This window comes from Neodiprion lecontei, chromosome 4 (assembly GCF_021901455.1).
Source record: "Neodiprion lecontei isolate iyNeoLeco1 chromosome 4, iyNeoLeco1.1, whole genome shotgun sequence".
NCBI classification, from domain to species: domain Eukaryota; kingdom Metazoa; phylum Arthropoda; class Insecta; order Hymenoptera; family Diprionidae; genus Neodiprion; species Neodiprion lecontei.
In genome coordinates, this window is record NC_060263.1 from 29520908 (window position 1) to 29536940 (window position 16033).

At 40.8% G+C, this 16033-nt stretch overlaps 1 long non-coding RNA gene across 1 annotated transcript; it reads right to left on the reverse strand.

Moving 5' to 3' along the window:
• Positions 1–4661: 4661 nt before the first annotated feature.
• LOC124294238 lies at positions 4662–5449 on the reverse strand. Its single transcript, XR_006904183.1, has 3 exons — positions 5359–5449; positions 5013–5217; positions 4662–4748 (listed from the first exon to the last, which is right to left on the reverse strand). It is a non-coding gene; the product is annotated as an uncharacterized LOC124294238 (long non-coding RNA).
• Between the last annotated feature and the right edge of the window lie 10584 nt (positions 5450–16033).

Below are 16033 nucleotides of genomic sequence, written 5' to 3' on the forward strand. Positions count from 1 at the left end.
AATTCGGTAGCTGTCAGTCCGCTAATAAAATTTCTCGACTTCCAGGATAAGCGCTCCGTGGTTCCTGGTTCATCTTTACAATAAATTATTTCAATTCGTTTTTCGCGCAATCCCAAATTCGGTAGCTGTCAGTCCGCTAATAAAATTTCTCGACTTCCAGGATTAGCGCTCCGTGGTTCCTGGTTCATGTTTACAATAAATTATTTCAATTCCTTTTTCGCGCAAGCCCAAATTCAGTAGCGGTCAGTGCGCTAATAAAATTCCTACAACTTTACAATCTTCTCATAATCTTTTTGGTAAAATATGTCGATAAAATAATTATATCAAACCTTACACATTATTTTTGATTTGTTCTCACGCTGAAAATATTTATTAGTATTCGATGTATAACTCGAGGTGGTTGGCGGTTTTCGTTGGAGGTAGTTAGGGGTGGTTGCGGGTAATGTCGGTGATTCAGGAGGAGGGAGACGAGGATTTGTGCTCGGTGAGTAAAACACTCTTATAATATTTCATGGCAATTGTAATTATATTTCATCTGAAATATTACAAACTTGTCACGTTTACAATAGATTATTTCAATTTATTTTTCGTGCAAGCACAAATTCAGTTGCTACGAATGAGCTTATACAATTTATTATATTATTAATTAATTATTTAATCAATTACTCAATTATATTAATCCTTACACAATATTTTCGATGTGTTCTTATACTGAAAATATTTATTACTATTCAAGGTATAACCTGAGGTGGTTGAAGGTGGTCGGAGGTGGACGAGGAGGAGGACGAGGAGGACGAGGATTTGTGCTGGGTGAGTAAAACACTTTTATAATATTTGATGGCAATTGTAATTATATTTCATCTGAAGTATTACAAACTTGTCACGTTTACAATAGATTATTTCAATTCATTTTTCGTGCAATCACATATTCAGTAGCTATGAATAATCTTGTACAATTCATTATATTATTAATTAATTGATTAATTACATTAATCCTTACACAATATTTTCGATGTATTCCTATAATAAAAATATTCATTACTATTTCAGGTATTACCCGAGGAAGACGAGCTGGACGAGGAGGAGGACCAGGTGGACGAGGAGGAGGACGAGGTGGCCGAGGAGGAGGCGGGGTGGGTCGTGGGAGAGGACCTCTCCTCTCCTCAGAGGAGGGGAGGGGGAGGGGCAGGGAAGGGGGCGAGGTGGGCGGGGAGGGGGAAGGGATGGGAAGGGGTGGGGGCGGGGAGGGAAGGGAAGGGGAGGGGCGGGGTGGGGGAGGGAGGGAGGGCGAGGGAGGGCGGGTGGGCGCGAGGGCCGGGGGGGGGGAGGGCTGGCGGGAGGGCGGGAGGGAGGGAGAGGGAAGGGCCGGGCGGGCGGGTGGGCGCGTGGGGGACTTGCACTGACATCCGTCGTCCGCTCCCTCCCTCCCTCCCGCCCGCCCACCCGCCCGCCCTCCCTCCCGCCCTCCCGCCAGCCCTCCCCCCCCCCCGGCCCTCGCGCCCACCCGCCCTCCCTCGCCCTCCCTCCCTCCCCCACCCCGCCCCTCCCCTTCCCATCCCTTCCCCCTCCCCGCCCACCTCGCCCCCTTCCCTGCCCCTCCCCCTCCACTCCTCTGAGGAGAGGAGAGGTCCTCTCCCACGACCCACCCCGCCTCCTCCTCGTCCACCTCGTCCTCCTTCTCGTCCACCTGGTCCTCTTCCTCGTCCAGCTCGTCCTCCTCCTCGTCCACCTCCGACCACCTCGGGTAATACCTGGAATAGTAATGAATATTTTTAGTATAGGAATACATCAAAAATATTGTGTAAGGATTAATGTAATTAATCAATTAATTAATAATATAATGAATTGTACAAGATTATTCATAGCTACTGAATATGTGATTGCACGAAAAATGAATTGAAATAATCTATTGTAAACGTGACAAGTTTGTAATATTTCAGATGAAATATAATTACAATTGCCATCAAATATTATAAAAGTGTTTTACTCACCCAGCAACCTTATCCTGGAAGTCGAGAAATTTCATTAGCGGACTGACAGCTACCGAATTTGGGATTGCGCGAAAAACGAATTGAAATAATTCATTGTAAAGATGAACCAGGAACCACGGAGCGCTTATCCTGGAAGTCGAGAAATTTTATTAGCGGACTGACAGCTACCGAATTTGGGATTGCGCGAAAAACGAATTGAAATAATTTATTGTAAACATGAACCAGGAACCACGGAGCGCTTATCCTGGAAGTCGAGAAATTTTATTAGCGGACTGACAGCTACCGAATTTGGGATTGCGCGAAAAACGAATTGAAATAATTTATTGTAAAGATGAACCAGGAACCACGGAGCGCTTATCCTGGAAGTCGAGAAATTTTATTAGCGGACTGACAGCTACCGAATTTGGGATTGCGCGAAAAACGAATTGAAATAATTTATTGTAAAGATGAACCAGGAACCACGGAGCGCTTATCCTGGAAGTCGAGAAATTTTATTAGCGGACTGACAGCTACCGAATTTGGGATTGCGCGAAAAACGAATTGAAATAATTTATTGTAAAGATGAACCAGGAACCACGGAGCGCTTATCCTGGAAGTCGAGAAATTTTATTAGCGGACTGACAGCTACCGAATTTGGGATTGCGCGAAAAACGAATTGAAATAATTTATTGTAAAGATGAACCAGGAACCACGGAGCGCTTATCCTGGAAGTCGAGAAATTTTATTAGCGGACTGACAGCTACCGAATTTGGGATTGCGCGAAAAACGAATTGAAATAATTTATTGTAAAGATGAACCAGGAACCACGGAGCGCTTATCCTGGAAGTCGAGAAATTTTATTAGCGGACTGACAGCTACCGAATTTGGGATTGCGCGAAAAACGAATTGAAATAATTTATTGTAAAGATGAACCAGGAACCACGGAGCGCTTATCCTGGAAGTCGAGAAATTTTATTAGCGGACTGACAGCTACCGAATTTGGGATTGCGCGAAAAACGAATTGAAATAATTTATTGTAAAGATGAACCAGGAACCACGGAGCGCTTATCCTGGAAGTCGAGTTTCACCGTGTAGCGGACCCGAAGCGCGGGATCCGGGAGGTTGAGAACCCGGTATCCGAAATACGTAGCGGACCCGAAGCGCGGGATCCGAGAGGTTGAGAACCCGGTTCTCGAAATTTGCGGAGCGCGACGCTCATCCGTCCGCTCTACTGCGCGGTTGTTTCCAGACTGAGGAATTCGGCTAGCTGATTTTGAATTGGTGACGTCACTTTCTGAACGTCCGACATCCAAACTATGGTTTCGAACTTTGATACTATGTATGATGATGTATGATGTACGATGTATGATGTATGATGTATGAGGTATGATGATATGTTATGATGTATAATGATTTTAGCTTTCACATTTCATACAAGAAATACGCACTTTATCTCTCCTGCCGATTCCAGACTCAAGCGGCCAGGCCCTTCGATGGTCAGCCGTTGACTGAAGATATATTCTTCAGTGAACGGGTCGGCTAATAACGCTGCCGTTCTGCGACAGTTGGATGATGAAAAATTTCGCTCGTATCTTTCAAATGTGTGTTAAAATAAACTCGAAATGTCAAGAAACGTCGTTCTTTCTTTCCCTATTACCTTTCTAGGTCTTTAAATCACTACGCAGCGTTAAATACTGTCTCATATACGAAGCATCCGTTTCATCTCGTTCAAAATTAACGCATCCGTGATGTATTACAGTTACTCTGAATTTTTTTCCATCCGAATACTTTTCGAAAAACAATTCTGCTCCTCTACCCAACGCAGATACTTCACTTGCGACCAGCTAAAACAACGTTTCGATTCTATGCCTATGAAAATTCAAGATCGAGAGAGCAAATGAAAAGTTGTTGGAATAATTATGAATACTAATGTTATGGAATACATGGAGCGCGCGTCGAATAGAATCCCATTTCGAAATGAATAATTCTTCTCTTTTCATATCGTAGCTAATCTGGTAATATAGCTAAATAGGATGGTCGGAGGTGTTCGGAAATGTTAGGAGGTGGTCGGCGCTGGCAAAAGGTGATAGGGGGTGGTCGAAAGTGGCCATTGATGGTCGGAGGTAGCAGGGGGAGGTAGGAGGTGTTCGAAAATGGTAGGACATTTCAAAAGTTAAAGTCGACGATGATCCGGGGCATCAAGTTTTTCGTATATTTTATAAATTATTCCTAAATACATTGAAACATATGTATTTGTAATGAAATATCATGCAATGGGCTGTGTAAACTATAAACTATAATTTCTATCGAATAGCTGCTTTTATGTCAACAGGGCTTTGAGACTCAGTTCAGTTCGTCCTCCTCCTCGTCTGCCTCCGATCACCTCCAACCACCGTCAACCACCTCCAACAGCCACTGATAACCACCTCGGGATGTACCTTGAATAGTAATAAATATTTCCAGTATGAGAACACAGCAAAAATGTTTTGTAAGGATTAATATAGTTAATTAATCAATGATATAATAAATTTTATTAGCTCATTTGTAGCTACTGAATTTCTGCTTGGGCGAATAATGAATTGAAATAATTTATTGTATACATGACAAGTGTAAAAAACTTTCAGATGAAATATAATTACAATTGCTATCAAATATTATAAAAATGTTAAATTCACCGACCACAAATCCTCGTCCTCCTCGTCCACCTACGACCACCTCCAACCACCTTCAACCACCACCAACAACCACTGATAACCACCTTGGGTTATACTTCGAATACTAATAAATTTATTCAGTATTAGATCACGTCTAAAATACTGTGTATGGATTAATATAATTCTTGATCCACACATTTTACCAAAAAGATTATGAGAAAATTATAAAAAATTATAGAAAATTTCACTAGCGTATTGATAACTACTGAATTTGGGCTTGTGCGAAAAATAAATTGAAATAATTTATTGTCAACATGACAAGTTTAAAAATTTTTAGATAAAATATAATTTCAATTGCCATCAAATATCATAAAAATGTTATGCTCACCGTGCAGAAATCCTTGTCCACCAGGTAGCGGACTTCGAGCGCAGGAACCACGAAGCGCTTGCCCTGGAAGTCAAGTTTCACTAGAAAGTGGCCCCGGAACGTAGGATCCAGGAGATAGACAACCAGGTACTCGAAATTTGCGGAGCGCGATTCTCATACGTCTGCTCTACTGAACGGTTGTTTCCAGACTGAGGAATTCGACTAGCTGATTTAGATCGATGACGTCAAGAAGAAAAAAATTTTGGGTTACGTCACTTTCTGAACATCCGAACATTCGAACATCCAAACTCTGGTTCCATGAAGTATAATGATTTTAGTTTCTACATTTCAGACAAGAAATACGCACCTCATCTTTCCTGCCGATTCCCGACTTAAGCGGCTAGGCCCTTCGATGGTCAGCATTAGACTGCAGATATAGTCTTCAGTTTACGAGTTACCTAATAACGTTACCGTTCTGCGACAGTGGGATGATTAAAATTTTTGTTCGTATGTTCCAATTGAAGAATTTGATTAAACTTACGTCGTTCTTCACGCAGACAAAGTTCAACTGAAACGAGAACATATCAATCCAGATATCAGGGTATCCGGACTCTTCACCGCGCACCTAACAGTCGTAACCTTGAAGTGTGAGATGCTATTTCAGTATCAGAACATATCAAAAATATTACGTGAGGATTAATATTTAAAAATTGCTTGAATAAATTTTTTCTGGCACTATTCGGACGCAATTTTGCGAGACGAATCGATTTAGCGCAGTCCCGATACGCTGCGAGCAGCGGATAAAAAGTTACAGCCAAAAAACCAGAACCTCAGATTTCGACATTTTTCAGCAGGTGCATTTTCCTTCGTAACTTCTTTCCTGTTGATCCCACGCTCCTTTCGCTGCGTTTTCTGAGTTCCTGGGGGTCCAATTGGTCAGAAAAGGGTCATACAAATCGAATCGGAGACTAAAAGTTTTTCGCCCAAAAAAACAGCAAGGCTAACCCCTTTGTATTTTTGGCGAAAATTTTCGCGATTTTGGAAAGTGCTGGAATAAATTCTTTCATGCACTATTCCGACGTAATTTTGCGAGAGAAATCGATTGGGCGCAGTCCCAATACGCTGCTGTTACGTGGGTGTGAGAGTGTACTGAGCGGTGGTAGTTAATGATTAATTGAATAATCAAGCTCCCACGTAACGGCAATGAATAAATATTAAAACTAAGAAAAGACCTACCTTTCGATAAGCCGGTTATTTGTAGGATCATGTTGCTACAGTCCTGTACAGGTCTGTGAGGTTTTTTTAAAATGTTAAGTCAATTCTATAATAATGAAAATGGGGAAAAGGTCGTTCAAAATAAATGGTTCAATATGGTTTAACTGGTAAAAGATGAAGTTTATTTATTTTTGATTTGGTGATCGAAATGTCTGGTAACAATCAATGGTGATAATTACATAAGAGCCGAAAGTAACAATTTATAAAGTGTTCGAGTTCATACAAATCGTGTGTTTTTTTATTTTAAAGGATATCATTATTTGGTACCAGGAACATCCACTCCGAACGATGGTTATAACTATCTGGTCGTGATTATTCGATATTGTATCTCTATTTTTAGATTATCTTAAATCAATTAAATATCCTACCGTTAAGTCTTGTTGGTTAATTCTTTGAAACAATAAGTATGATTTAATTGGGGTAGTGAAGCTACCTACCAATTCTAGACTTGCTTTCAAATGAATATTACTGAAGTAAATTTTGATTATGAAGGTGAAACAAGAATTCGTTCAATTTCGAAGATTAACACTCGGATTGACTTATCTTTAGGTGAATCGGTCGACGAGATTGAGAGCCGTCGGATCGTGTCGGTCTGCGTCAGTAGAATTCTGGACCAGGGCCTCACCTCAAGTTCGGAAGAGTTGATGAATCGAACGATGTTGAACGTCGGTCACTTGGTCTTTGTAGATTTAGAATGATATCTTACTATCGAAAGCTATAGTTGAAAGTGTCAATTTGCTGATTTTGATATATGTTAAAAATGATTCCAAAGATTATTTATTAAAAATAATAGTGTAGTTATTATTATCAGCACTTAAAGTTAGCTGATTCGGTTGAATCAGGGCCGAACTCAATTTAATTACGGAAAATGGAATGGCATAAAAATGTCTATTCTCGAAATGATGAGATTTAGTAAAGCACAGAAAAGATGGTGTTGGGATTATGGATGTTGGTGTGATTAATTTTATCAAACAATTAAAGATTCATTATAGGAAGATTGTTACTTTATTCAAAATAGAGTATCGGAGGTATGTCTTGACAAACTGAAGGATCAGAGTGAACTAACTCCTTGGAGCTGTATTACTGTAACTGTACTGTTAAAAATATATATTTAAGGGTCTATACTATGCTAAAAATTATACCTAGTTTTTATGACTCTGTTCGAGTACTCTTATCCTTACTTCTAGAAAACTATAAAAGCAATCGCTACAAGGTTGACAATGTGTTTACCAGATGTTGCAAGAAAATGAAAACTTTCACTTTTAAAATAAATAAAATAAAACTTAAATATGAGAAATATAATATCTCAAAAGAGAGAAACTTTTGTAGACGAACTCAATATTTCAACAGATGGAAACGTAGAAGGTAGTGAGTCTTTTGCAGCTAACAGTATAACTGAACGCTTGAATTTGACGAATTAGCGCGAGACTTTAGGCCAGTCACAACTAAGATTTTCCGAACGCTACTATTGCTCAAGAAGGGCTAATACGGGTTGACGTCCACGCACCTCGCGACTTGACAGACGAAAGACGCGGCTTCTTGGGCCCGAGGGTCCAAGGAGCTGCAGTTGTAATAAGTTACAACGGTAATTAGCTAATGAGGTGCGAGGGCGACCTCCTGGCGCCCAAATCCACATGGTCAGCGTTACTTCATGCTCTTTGACGGTGTTCCGACGATTCTCAATCTCGTCGGTGACACATTAAAAATATGAACAAGAGATATTTACATACAATGTTCACACATTCATTCATACATTCTAATAAGTAATCTATTTCAATTTGGTGTTTCCAAAGGTAGTGGTTTATCCTAGTTATTGGTTATAGTTTTAACTTGAAAGGAGGGATATTTCCAGGCTGAGCGCTACTGATGCTAATTCAGCAGTCTCCTATCTCAGTTCTTAGTACCAGTTAAATAGAAGAAAGTTGAACCTTGTACTAGGGATCATTGTTGGTCTCTACGTGACTTCTGCCGGGAGGGGTGGAACTCGCCGTTATTAGAATATGAGATTTTGATGAAATAATATCTGTGCATTGAAGAAATTAAAGAAATGAAATGAAATGGAATTTTGAAAAAGGTACGCCAAGGCGGTAAGTCGGGGCGTAACACTGCGATCAACGCATCATAAGTTACAGCCAAAAAACGAAAACCTGTGATTTCGACATTTTTCAGCAGGTGCTTTTTCCTTCGTATTTTCTCTCCTGTTGATCCCACGCTCTTTTCGCTGCGTTTTCTGAGTTCCTGGGGGTCCGATTAGTACGCAGTTCCGGTGAGTACGCATTTCCATATTATAGCAGTATTGTTGTAGATGATCTGGTTTGTCTCCTGGAAAATTATAAAATTTATAGTATGCATCACGTATCAATCGTAAATGGATCACATATAATAATATTGTACATGGACCGCATATACATATATACTTTCTGGCCTCTGCATCATTATTACATGTGATCTATTATTATTTATGATCTATATGTACATTCGTTTATCGGGTACCTACACTTTAATGAAATCACTATTTTGCTACGAATTTCGGAAGAAATTTGTTAGGTAGAGTCGATAAAGCAGAACCCTTCTACGTTCCCAGGCCCACCTGGGCCCACTTGCCCGACGAAAACTGGTCACAAAAATTCACCCAACGCTCGAATAGAACACATGTATATATGTGATTGGTAACTTGATCATTACAGTTTCCCATCCGAGAAGCGGAGTGCTTGGCTTAATGCTTTTTGTCATTTGAGTAGAGTTTCCACAGCTTGATCAATTTTCCACCCTGGCGGAATCATGGGTCGCATTTGCAAAGGAGCTCAGCGTGTCAAAGCCATAAACTGTTTCAAAGTTGACTCAAGACGGAAGTTGGTCCCATGATTATACATGAAATGACATAAGTGAGAGCAAACAGCCCGTGAATGTCTTCGGAGTCGTGAACTTTTCTCATCCAATACTTGCTATGTGTAAAGAAAAAGAGGGGTAACAAAAAAATGAGCAAGTTTTAAAACTGGGATGAGTTGAACCAGGTTCTTATTACAGAAAGCCGGCTCTTCATACTGTCTCGTGTTTTCATAATTTATCGGAGTGTTGTTGGGGAGGATTTTGAAGTTTTGGAGCGTCTTCTTTCAGCACTTTCCCGCGTTCTTTCGCAAGTAAAGTTTTAATCTCACCCACGCACGTTCCTCGGAACGAACCGCTCTACGATTCCTTCAAATTTCTCTGTGCCACATCGAGGCGAGGTGCTCGATATCCATGATCGATGTTAATGGAATGCGTGTTCGCGATACGAGCTTCTCAACAGAGAAATAACGCCCGCAGAACGCACAGCGAAAAATACTTCGGCAATAATGAGCACAAAGTGAAGTATCCAGGCAATGAAAATGCATACGCTGCTTAGCAGGTCTTTGAGAAGACGGGATCACCTGGGTCCAGATGGGCCTAGAGCCCTAGACGGCACCAGCAGGCAAGCAAGCATGGGCGGCGGCTTTTCGCTCATTTGCAAGTCAGATTAGCAATACAATTAATTGCTCGCCGCATTAGTTTCATGTTTCCCATGGCTTAGCAAGGAGGAAAATTATGCTGATGAATGTAATGGATATCTGTTTTAACAACCTCCAATTTTTTTCAACTCGCTTACTTTTTTTCAACGTTATATTAGCGGTATCGTGGACAAGCCCCCGATGAGTTGCGCTAAGCCGGAGCGCGTAATTAGATCAGATTGACGCTGAGATTTTTTTAAATCAAGTAATCATGTCCGGCACTCGCGATGTTATTTCTTCACTGCGACGGAAATTATTATTCAGCTGAAATTGAAGGCTATCCTACTTCGACCCAAAAAGTTGAATGCGCTGTCAAATTATGTTTTCAGGAATATTTAAAATCGAATTTTTGTTGTTCCATCACACTTACGTGACATACATCAAAAATAAAACTGCTTCTTGCACGGAAGATCCAAGGTATAATTTCCACAACTGTCCATACAAGTGAGCGTCTCTTGCGGTGCCATGGTGGCTCAAAGTATTTCAAAACAAGTTGTGACAGTCGAGCAGGCTTGAGGTTTCCCTTGGTGCCGTCCCATCTCAACTCTACCATTTTGCAGCTTTCATCTGCAGTTGTTACACGCTGTTACATACATCATGTTGCCTCGCGCATTCCTCGCAACTACTTTCGAAGTATTAATTTCACTGTTAAATATAACTATACACCACTTCCTGATCAATAATGTAAATCTTCTTGTGCAGGTATTCAGATCTGCAGGAATTCTACAAAGTAACGCAACATAATTTTCTGTATGTATCTTGCTTAAGAATCATATTGAATTTCGACTGCTTCGGTGGCCATGATTTATATCCTCATTCGACTACATCGCAATGTTTGGTCTAGAGTAATGACTGAAGAAAAATTTAAACTAGTTGAACATAACTAGAGTAGAAATTACACAGAATTACGTGAAGAGAAACCATTACACACGATATTCACCTATTACTGATTCATCTTGACTGCTTCCTGATTCTGTATAATATTGCATGTCTTACAAGCACATCGACTTCGTCGATAAACGGGAAGCGGCTTCTACGGTGCAATTCGATATGAAAAATAGATATTGAGATATGAACAAAGTTAGCAAACTTGAGCTGATCATTTGACGTGATTACAGTATTGATTTCGCGTTTGCGTTCCAGTGGATAGCACCTTACGGAAAAATAGCGATTCACTTTGAACGAGATCGTAGTCTTGAGATGCAGTGGAAAATGACGTTGGTAAACATCTTTGGATACTTTTATCAAGGAGTTATGCAAATTAGTTTCTGAAACTTCAGTGGTAAATAAAGTAAGTACATAGTCGTCATGTGCACCGGGCGTTTTCAACCCATCCGGGTGAAAACTTTTCATACTCACCTTCCCTTGCCTAGTTATCTCCGTACTCCATGTGCGTATATGCCATGCATACTCTTGACCAGGTGAGCGTCAGAAGATGCTGTTTAACAAAACAGAGTTTTCCGAAGGAAAATAACTGTCCGATTGAAACAACATTACAAACTAACGCCAATTACAAATTAAGCTAAATATATCTGCTGTTTACACATATTATACAGAAAACAATAACATATTTGAATTGACTGATGAAGCTCAATTTTTCTGGTCAAGAAGATATTTATTTTCAAATCCTGGCAACATTCGAATTATCCTCTAATATTGCGTATGAGATTATCTCTAGTGTATTTATAAATGTAATAATTGCAGTGATGCGAAAAACTTACAATATTTTCCTTAAACCATCATCCAGCAGGCGGTGCACACAAGACGAAAGTACGATTCGATTGAAATTGGTAGCTAAGTCAAATGGTTTCTTGATCTCTCACTCTTGTACTGTTGCATAAATAACTTGATTCAAGGTAGCTCCGGTTTGTCGAGAGTACACGTGGTACTTGACACGAGTAAAAACAGCCGTCCTTGCGGTCAGACCACCGCAGGACACGGTGTTCGGATGCCGGGTATCTAGTATCTCTAACTGTACTACAGAGAAGTCCCAATGAGGCAATATATTGGCGCACGCGGCAAGTCTGTCGAGATATCGCAGTCCGCCGGACAAACTTGTTCGCCTTTATCTTGCGGGTACCAACCTTCCTCTCCCTCGTCACCCGCTGCCCAGTCCTTCGCACACTTCGCACAAGCCGATTCCGTGCGGCGTTATCAATAATTGGCCAATTCGTTGCTACCGGATGCTTTGTTGTACTTTTATCAAGAGAGGAGCGGGTCGTTGTGATATACAAGCAACTTTCGTACTCCGTACCTAATTAACTGCCTAACTTCGGTATTCCCAGCACACATATCGCGGTTCTGCGGCAGACACCAGGAGCCGGATAACTCCCAAGAAAGAAATAACGATAAGTCGCGATTTACAGAGATTATACCCATGGCACTTTCCAGACTTCGGAAGTAGTGTTTGAGTATTTATAGACTTCGTGGGGCCGGGGACTGTTTTTTTTTTCTCCTCCTTCGTTCTTTAATTTCACTCAATGACTGTGTTTGTCTTTTCAAGGCCAATACCTGCATCTCTCGGTATACCCGCATCCTCGAGAGTAAAAATATCCCCTTCCATCCAACCGTGTAAGGTCCTGTTTTCCGCGCTATCCTTATCAGCAAAAATTTTTCGGCACATACATTCCGGTAGCAAGGTCAAATATTTATTCGCTTATACGGCAATTTTTGCGAGTTATTCTCGCCAATTACGTCGCAGCTGTACACCTGCACCCGGTCGATTCGCAGGTTCTATTTCATGATATTGAATACCCGAGTTATTAACTTCGGACACTCATACGTATATGAAATACAATGATTAACACCGATACAAAGTGACAAATGTTACTTCCATAATCCTGTATCTTTTGGAACAAATAAAAAACTCTCAGCCCAGTTGAGCGTAACAAACGCCGCGTTTCGTACATCTGCTGTGCTGAATAATCGTTACACGGTGCAATAATCACCAGGCTAGTCTATTTTTTCAAGCACAAGGTCCGTTCATTTTTTGATGTTTATTGCAACGATTGCACGAATAAGCACTTCACTTCACACTTGAATAAGCATAAGCATGTTGAGTACGTGGATGTTGCAAACTGGCGCTGCTGTTACATTCAAAGGATGCCACCAAAGCTGTGAAAGCATTAAAAATTTACCGGAGAATTGTCAGCTTCCAGAGTAAAATATGACAGCCGGTAATGGTCTCCAGTAAAATTGTATTTTAAACGCGAGTATATCAGCTAGCTTGTGCTAGCGAAGAGTTTGATGGTGCTAAGTCTCTATAAAAGCTACAGCATAGCCGAGGTTGATCATCGCGGAGATTTTTACGTGCAGCGCGAGGCATTCGAGCTTTCGCGAATGGCGTATCATAGCGTTTTGCGAGGTGCTATACTACTGGTTCAAAGGTCTGTGCAAGGGATGTAATAAAGTAAGACGCAGATAAGGAGTTGAGTGTCGTTAAAGCGATAAGGGGGCATTTCGAGCAAAAAGTAAGAGGGCCGGATAAAAAGGATGTGCAGGGTATCTGAGGGAATGGGAGTTTTGAGGCTTTGCCATACGAAAAGGACACACAATATAGGTACATGCCTGCCCGTAGGTACAGGGTAACGACAATGTGGCACGGGGACGCAAACGGGCGTTGAGGGAGTTGCGTTTGCCAGTATAGCTTAGCTTGTCATGTCGTAAACGCCACCGGTGGTAACTTTTAATTTCTTAGACGCTTTCTAAGTCCACGTATGCGCGGCGTATCATCACGGCCATGACTCCCAGGCGAGAAAAGTTTTCCCTCGTGAAAGTCGGCTGCTGTACTAGCTGGGCAAGACCACGGCTTGGATCGCGTGATTTAGTGCCGGTAGTGCGAGGCCACAATAGTATAAGTGAAAAACAAGCAAGGAAGAGAAGGAGCGGTGGGAGGGGGGAGGAAACGGAGGTGAAGAAAAATTTGCCCCTCGCGTACAAGTGAAATGCTCAGCGTCCTTAATTTGCCGAGCATTCAACCACGAGATGATAAGAGAGCAGAGCAGAGCAGCGCATTGTACTGAACTACTTCGTATTTGTTGTTTTCTTGGATGAAAATATCCTTGGAGTAATTGAGTCGAAGGTAATTATAAGAACGATTGAATTAAACATAGCTCTATTACTATTGGGCGTGAAAAAGTTCGCATTTATCGCTGATCGATGTCAAAGTATGAATTTGGATCCACGGTGAGTAATGAAAAGTAAAAGCAAAGTTCAGATCATGGTTTGCAATGAGCAGTTGCCAGAACAGACAAGTTCGCTCGATACAAAACACTTTCTTATTCGTCTTCTTACTTCTTTCTTTGACTTTATGAAATATCTAACGCGCTGGGCTACAGTTCCAGAGTAGGTTTTCAGATTCGTGTCACGTCTGCAGTCGTTCCGATGTTCCCGAATACTTATTGCGCTACACGGGTACTACATTACCGTACTTTGTCATTGTACTTAAATTCTATTAGACCGTGTTCAATTGTGCCGCTTCAAACATTCAGACAGCACTGTTTCGTAAAATGTCGTGCTCATTAAATTGCCATAAACACTTATCCTCGTTACATGAGGTAACGATCGAAGCCGAGATTGCTACAGTGAAGTCTATTCAGTATCGAAATTGGATGACCGGTATTCACACGAAATATCAACGCAAGCATTTTGTGATTTTTGATAGTAATGGAAATGAATGAGACTTATCAAAATGTGCGAAAATGCATAATTTCGAGTCATTACCATAACCAAATGATACGAATGTTGAAAAACAACGAATGCGAAATTCTCATTTGAAATGAGAAGTAGGTACGTAGGTATACCCGACGCTTGAATCTATGCTCCAGTGAATATAGAGTGTAGTTAGTGACATGGTTGGGATTTTCGCTGCCTTTGATGTCTGCAATAAAACATTGACGAAAAGATTTCGTGTGAAGGAAAAGTCAGAAATTACACCTAATTACACTGAACGAACCGAAAATATTTGTCAAGTTTTGCTGTGCTGAATCGGACAGTTGTCAAAAAAGTGAGTGACTTTTTTGAGAAATCATTTCCATGCGTGCCATCGGATGCCTTTGCTATCGAGTCTCCCTTTTATTTTCTAGCTGAAAGTAAAAATTTTTCTCAATTTTGTGCGTCTGCTGAGTAACTCTGGTACCTATGCCTACTACGAATACAAGCGGCGTGGATCGGCGAGGAAACGGTGAACGAATCCGGCAAACATATAAATTCCAAACGTGGAAAGGATAGCGCCGTGACCGGTTCCATATTCTTATTTATATACCAACGCATATGTGGGGCACTTTGCCAGAGAGCAACGATGCCGATGGTATTGAGTGTATAATTCACATTTACGAGCAGCTACCATGCGAGACTTCGTTTCCCGGTTCGCCCCTTGGAAATCTCGTTGATTTATCGAAGATACGCATTGTACTTAGCCGAGTGCAGGAGTTGATATTGTCAAATAATCTATAGACGGATACGCGAAGCGTTGTGATTGGTACGCGCTGCGAGTGACGCTTACAATTATACGGAGATGAAAGTGACTCTCGAATAAATGAAAACTGTAGTCACTCGATTCATTCTGAAATTCTTACACGTCTATTTCAAAAAAAGTTGTTTTAGCGTAAGAGAGATAAACAGAATTTATTCGGAATCCAATATGAGGGTATGGGACGATACTGGCTGTTGTATTTTGGCGTCACTCTCTTAAGGAACAAGTTTTATTGCCTTTGCAGCAATGTTTTGCAGTCGTAGCGTAAAAGCTTTTAATTTAAATTGGCAACACGAAAGGTAAAACGGTTAAAAGTAAAGTTTCTTGGGGCAAAATAACACCCCAATCGTGTGACTTTGACTTAATAAAATATTCATTGTATTCTCAAAGTGGTTCGTAAGTACTCCATCTAAGGCAATGCTGCTATCCAACTGGCCTCACGTTGATAACGTTTTCGATAATTTTGTTTGCGTTAAACTGCTCTCAATCCAAATAAAGAACGTGTCTGAGTCTGTGATTTTTTCAAATTAGGCATGCAGTGCATACATTGCATGTATCGCTTAATTCGTCTTTGACGAACAAAACAATCTATTAAAAAATTGTAATTGGTAGATAATAGAGAACAATAGTTTCCTAACGAACAAAAAATAGATTGCTCTTCGTGTTGTAATGCTAGTATGTTGTATAATTTTTGTATAATTCCACAACCGTGGAATATTCAGTCGAGTTATCCTTCAGGTGATAGCTTTAAAAAATTACTTGAAGTT